This window comes from Arachis hypogaea, chromosome 14 (genome assembly GCF_003086295.3).
Source record: "Arachis hypogaea cultivar Tifrunner chromosome 14, arahy.Tifrunner.gnm2.J5K5, whole genome shotgun sequence".
NCBI lineage: Eukaryota > Viridiplantae > Streptophyta > Magnoliopsida > Fabales > Fabaceae > Arachis > Arachis hypogaea.
In genome coordinates, this window is record NC_092049.1 from 114167828 (window position 1) to 114174743 (window position 6916).

At 36.4% G+C, this 6916-nt stretch overlaps 1 non-coding gene across 1 annotated transcript; it reads left to right on the plus strand.

Annotated features, from left to right (window-relative positions):
• Positions 1–1028: 1028 nt before the first annotated feature.
• LOC112746589 (small nucleolar RNA R71) lies at positions 1029–1136 on the plus strand. Its single transcript, XR_003174466.1, has one exon. It is a non-coding gene; the product is annotated as a small nucleolar RNA R71 (small nucleolar RNA).
• Positions 1137–6916: the final 5780 nt, after the last annotated feature.

A 6916-nucleotide genomic window follows, 5' to 3' on the forward strand; every position in this document is an offset into this window, starting at 1 on the left:
CTAAATAATTTGGCATTCAGCTTCATGATTGCACCAAGGTACTTGGTAACTTGCTCTTCAGTAACCTCCTCATTCTCTTCAGAAGAGGAATACTCATCAGAGTTGATGAAGGGCATAAGGAGGTTCAATGGAATCTCTATAGTCTCTAGATGAGTCTCAGATTCCTTTGGTTCCCCAGAGGGAAGCTCCTTATTGATCACTGGACGTCTCAGGAGGTCTTCCTCCTTGGGATTCACGTCCTCCTCCTCTTTTGTGGTTTCGGCCATGATGGTCATTTCAATGGCCTTGCACTCTCCTTTTGGATTTTCTTCTGTATTGCTTGGGAGAGTACTAGGAGGGATTTCAGTGATCCTTTTACTCAGCTGGTCCACTTGTGCTTCCAAATTTCTAATGGAGGACCTTGTTTCATTCATGAAACTTACAGTGGCCTTAGATAGATCAGAGACTAAGTTTGCTAAATTAGAGGTATTTTGTTCATAGTTCTCTGTCTATTGCTGAGTGGATGATGGAAAAGGTTTACTATTGTTAAACCTATTTCTTCCACCATTATTAAAGCCTTGTTGAGGCTTTTGTTGATCCTTCCATGAGAGATTTGGGTGATTTCTCTATGAGGGGTTATAGGTGTTTCCATATGGTTCACCCATGTAATTCACCTCTGCTATTGTAGGGTTCTCAGGATCATAAGCTTCTTCTTCAGAAGATGCCTCTTGAGTACTGTTGGATGCAGCTTGCATTCCATTCAGACTCTGAGAAATCATATTGACTTTCTGAGTCAATATTTTATTCTGAGCCAATATGGCATTCAGAGTATCAATTTCAAGAACTCCCTTCTTCATAGGCGTCCCATTACTCACAGGATTCCTCTCAGAAGTGTACATGAATTGGTTATTAGCAACCATGTCAATGAGTTCTTGAGCTTCTGCAAGAGTTTTCTTTAGGTGAGTGGATCCACCTGCAGAAGTATCCAATGACATCTTAGCTAATTCAGACAGACCATCATAGAATATGTCCAGGATGGTCTATTCTGAAAGCATGTCAGAAGGACACTTTTTGGTCAGTTCTTTGTATCTCTCCCAAGCTTCATAGAGGGATTCACCTTCTTTCTGTCTGAAGGTTTGAACATCCACTCTAAGCTTGCTCAGCTTTTGAGGAGGAAAGAACTTGGCTAAGAAAGCCGTGACCAGCTTATCCCAAGAGTTCAGGCTATCTTTGGGTTGGGAGTCCAACCACACTCTAGCTCTGTCTCTTACAGCAAAAGGGAAAAGCATGAGCCTGTAGACTTCAGGATTTACTCCATTAGTCTTAACAGTATCACAGATCTACAAGAATTCAGTTAAGAACTGAAAAGGATCTTCAGATGGAAGTCCATTAAACTTGCAGTTCTGCTGCATCAGAGAAACTAATTGAGGTTTCAGCTCAAAATTGTTTGCTCCAATGGCAGGAATGGGGATGCTTCTTCCATGTAAATTGGAATTAGGTGCAGTAAAGTCACCAAGCATCCTCCTTGCATTATTATTATTTTCGGCTGCCATCTCCTCTTCTTGTTCGAAAATTTCTGAAAGGTGCTTGCTGGATTGTTGTAATTTAGCTTCTCTTAGTTTCCTCTTCAGAGTCCTTTCAGGTTCTGGATCTGCTTCAACAAGAATGTTCTTGTCCTTGCTCCTACTCATATGAAAAAGAGGGACAGAAAATTAATAATAATAGGGATCCTTTTTGCCCAAGTATAGAGGTTCCCTTATGTGAGTAGAAGAAAAGAAGAAGAGAAAATTCGAACACAGATGGAAGAGGGGGTTCGAATTTGGGTGAGATGAAGTGTTAGTAGATGAATAAATAATTAGAAGGAGATGAGAGAGAAGGAGAATTTTCAAAAGTTATTTTTGAAAAAGAGTTAGTGATTTTCGAAAATAGTTTTTGAAAAAGGTTAGTAATTTTCGAAAATTAAAATAAAAAATTAAAATAATTAGTAAATTAAAATGAAATTTTGAAAAAGAAGGAAGATATTTTTGAAAATTAGAGAAAGTTAGTTAGGTAGTTTTGAAAAAGATAAGAAACAAACAAAAAGTTAGTTAGTTAGAGATAAAATCAAATTTTGAAAAAGATAAGATAAGGAGATATTTTTGAAAAGATATGATTGAAATTAGTTTTGAAAAAGATTTGATTTTTAAAATCACAATTAATGACTTGATTCACAAGAAATCACAAGATATGATTCTAGAACTTAAAGTTTGAATCTTTCTTAACAAGTAAGTTACAAACTTGAAATTTTTGAATCAAAACATTAATTGATGATGATATTTTCGAAAATTATGAGATAAAATTAAGAAAAGATTTTTGAAAAATATTTTTATAATTTTCGAAAATAAATAAGAAAAATGAAAAAGATTTGATTTTTGAAAAAGATTTTGAAAAAGATAAGATTTTCAAATTGAAAATTTGATTTGACTCATAAGAAACAATTGAATTTTTAAAAAATTTTTGAAAAAGTCAACTCAAATTTTCGAATTTGATGAGAGGAAAAAGGAAAGATATTTTTTTGATTTTTTTTTTGAATTTTTAATGATGAAAGAGGAAAACATGAAAAAGACTCAATGCATGAAAATTTTGGATCAAAACAATGAATGCATGCAAGAATGCTATGAATGTCAAGATGAACACCAAGAACACTTTGAAGATCAAGATGAACACCAAGAACTTATTTTTGAAAATTTTATATGCAAAGAAAACATGCAAGACACCAAACTTAGAAATCTTTCATGTTCAGACACTATGAATGCAAAAATGCACATGAAAAACAAGAAAAGACACAAAACAAGAAAACATCAAGATCAAACAAGAAGATTTACCAAGAACAACTTGAAGATCATGAAGAACATTATGAATGCATGAGTTTTTCGAAAATTTTATGCAAATTTTAAAACATGCAATTGACACCAAACTTATAACATGACACATGACTCAAACAAGAAACATGAAAAATATTTTTTGATTTTTATGATTTTCTAATTTTTTTGGTATTTTTCGAAAATTAATTTGAAAAAGAAAAATAAGGATTCCAAAATTTTTAATATGAATTCCAGGAATCTTATGCTCTTTAGTCTAAAGCTCCAATCAAAGGGTTAGGCATGGCTTAATAGCCAGCCAAGCTTTAGTATGCTATTACATGCATCAGCTAATTTGCTAAGAAAGACAAAGAAGCTCTTCTCTTGAGTATAAGTGAAACCTCAGTCCAAAAGAATTTAGACATGGCTTTACAGCCAGCCAGGCTTCAACATGCTTTATGAAACACTAGAATTCATTCTTAAAAATTCTGAAGAAAAATATATTTTTGAAAACATTTTTTTTCGAAAATAAAGGAAAAATTTTTTTGAAAGATTTTTGAAAACTTTTTGAAAACAAAATAAGAAGAAAATTACCTAATCTGAACAATAGGATGAACCGTCAGTTGTCCAAACTCGAACAATCCCCGGCAACGGCGCCAAACTGTATGTACGCACGTCTTAATAAATTGTTTTTCATTCACAACTTCGATACAACTAACCAGCAAGTGCACTGGGTTGTCCAAGTAATAAACCTTACGTGAGTAAGGGTCGATCCCACGGAGATTGTTGGTATGAAGCAAGCTATGGTCACCTTGTAGATCTCAGTCAGGCGGATATAAAATAGTTATGGAGTTCTCGAACATAAATAATAAAATAAGGATAGAAACACTTATGTAATTCATTGGTGAGAATTTCAGATAAGCGTAGAGAGATGCTTTCGTTCCTCTGAATCTCTGCTTTCCCGCTGTCTTCATCCAATCAGTCTTACTCCTTTCCATGGCTGGCTTTTTGTAAGGACATCACCTTTGTCAATGGCTACTTTTGATCCTCTCTGGAAAATGGTCCGATGCGCTGTCACTGCATGGCTAATCGTCTGGAGGCATCACCCTTGTCAATGGCTGCATCCTATCCTCTTGTGAAAATGGTCCAAATGCTCTGTCACAACACGGCTAATCATCTGAGGTTCTCGATCATACTGGAATAGGATTCACCCTCCTTTTGCGTCTGTCACTACGCCCAGCACTCGCGAGTTTGAAGTAGGTCACAGTCATTCAATCCCAGAGTCCTACTCGGAATACCATAGACAAGGTTTAGACTTTTTGGACTCTCATGAATGCCGCCATCAATCTAGCTTATACCACGAAGATTCTGATTAAGAGATCCAAGAGATAATCATTCAATCGAAAGTAGAACGGAAGTGGTTGTCAGGCACGCGTTCATAGGGGAATGATGATGATTGTCACGTTCATCACATTCACATTGAAGTGCGAATGAATATCTTAGAAGCGGAATAAGTTGAATTGAATAGAAAAAAAGTAGTACTTTGCATTAATCTTTGAGGAACAGCAGAGCTCCACACCTTAATCTATGGAGTGTAGAAACTCTACCGTTAAAAATACATAAGTGAAAGATTCAGGCATGGCCGAATAGCCAGCCCCCATGATCTAAGAACCAGACGTCCCAAGATGTCTAATACAATAGTAAAAAGTCCTATTTATAATAAACTAGCTACTAGGGTTTACAGAAGTAAGTAATTGATGTATAAATCCACTTCCGGGGCCCAATTGGTGTGTGCTTGGGCTTAGCTTGAATGTTACACGTGTAGAGGCTCTTTCTAGAGTTGAACGCCAGGTTGTAACGTATTTCTGGCGTTCAACTCTGGTTTGTGACGTGTTTCTGGTGTTTAACTCCAGACAGCAGCGTAGAACTGGAGTTCAACGCCCTTTTACGTCATCTAAACTTGGCCAAAGTATAGACTATTATATATTGCTGGAAATCCCTGGATGTCTACTTTCCAACGCAATTGGAAGCGCGCCATTTTGAGTTCTGTAGCTCCAGAAAATCCACTTTGAGTGCAGGGAGGTCAGAATCCAACAGCATCAGCAGTCCTTCTTCAACCTCTGAATCTGATTTTTCTCAAGTCCCTCAATTTCAGCCAGAAAATACCTGAAATCACAGAAAAATACACAAACTCATAGTAAAGTCCAGAAATGTGAATTTAACATAAAAACTAATGAAAACATCCCTAAAAGTAACTAGATTCTACTAAAAACATACTAAAAACAATGCCAAAAAGCGTATAAATTATCCGCTCATCACAAGTGTACCGGGTCGCATCAAGTAATAATAACTCACTTGAGTGAGGTCGATCCCACAAAGATTGAAGGATTGAGCAATTTTAGTTTAGTGGTTGATTTAGTCAAGCGAACAAGAGTTGATTTGAGTGATTTGTATTTGACAGAAGCTAAATTGCATGAATTGTAAAAGGAGAGGGGTAATTGACTGTAAATTAAAGGACAAAGAAAGTAAAGAAGCTGAATCTTAAAGTGCAAGTAATATAAATTGCAGAAACTTAGATTGCAAGAAATGTAAATGACTGAAACTTAAAGTGCAAGAAATGTAAATTGCTTGAATTATAAAAGGAATTGGGAATTGGGAGTGCAGAAATTAAACAAAGAAAAGTAAATTGTAATGAACAGGAGAATAAAGGATGAATTAATTTGAGATTGATTTCAAACAGAAAAGTAAATCAGCTTCAAGAAACATCAGTAGATAAACAGAAAGAAAAATGCAGGATCTCAGGGGTCAAGAGACTAGAAAACCAAGTCTAGATCTCACTACCTTCCTTGATCCAATTAAAAGATCAATTGCAAGAGAATTAAAGATCAAACAGTAGAAAAAGTAAATTCAAATTTCAATTTCTCAAATGGTGCAGTGAAACGAAAACAGAGAGAGATCTCAAGGTGAATTTGAGACAGAATTTTCTCAATTCTCAACACCCAAGACTCAAGTAAAGCTCTGTAGGAAATGAAAACAAAAAACCCAGAGGGGAAGAGAATTCAATTCCCTCCCAATTCTCCAAGATCTAAAAATGAAAGTTCCAGTTTACAAGTCAAAAATTCTAAAAGAGGTGAAAGTTCAAAAGTAAAAGTTGCCGTCCTTTCTAAATCAAACTAATTTCTATTTATACACTTCCTTCTATTGATCATTAAGCCTTGAATTTGGGCCTTGGCCTTGATGGAATTAGATTGAAGATAGCCTCAGTTGATTGCTCTTGGACTTGAGAAGAAATCTGTTTGCAATTTGGACTTTGGAGCATTTACGTTTGAGTTAACGTTTGAGACAAACTTTAACTCAAACATTTGCGTGTTAAAAATTATGCAGAACGGTGCTTTTCTGTCACTCACATTTGAGTTCACGTTTGAGGTCAAACGTGAGCTCAAACGTGCTCCCTCCAAGGCCATTTTGCAGCCAACATTTGACCTCAAGTTTGAGGCAAACGTTGGCGCAAACATTAGTCCTCCTGTGTGTGTAATTGTGCCAACGTTTGACCTCAAGTTTGAGGCAAACGTTGGTGTAAACGTTGCTTCCTCCAGGGCTTGTTTTTGAGCCAACGTTTGACCTCAAGTCATTGGCGCAAACGTTGGCTTCTCCAGGGCTTGCTTTTGAACCAACGTTTGACCTCAAGTTTTAGGCAAACATTGGCACAAACTTTGGCTTCTCCAGGGCTCGTTTTTGAACCAAAGTTTGGCCTCAAGTTTGAGGCAAACGTTGGTGCAAACGTTGGCATCTCCTGGGCATATTTTTGAGCCAACGTTTGACCTCAAGTTTGAGGCAAACGTTGGCACAAACGTGAGCTCTTCCCAGGGTGGTTTTGCTGCCATCATTTCAATTGCTGCCATCCCCTTTCTTCAACCTTTCTCTAAGCCTTTTGGTCACCTGTCATCAATCAACAAATGCATCAAAGCTATGCTAAAATCATGAGACTTCTTCTCATCCTTGATCTATAAGCAATTAAGCATAAAACGTCATGAAAATGCATCAATTTACTCATGGTTGATTGAATCCAAATACATATGAATTTCTACCCAAATGGC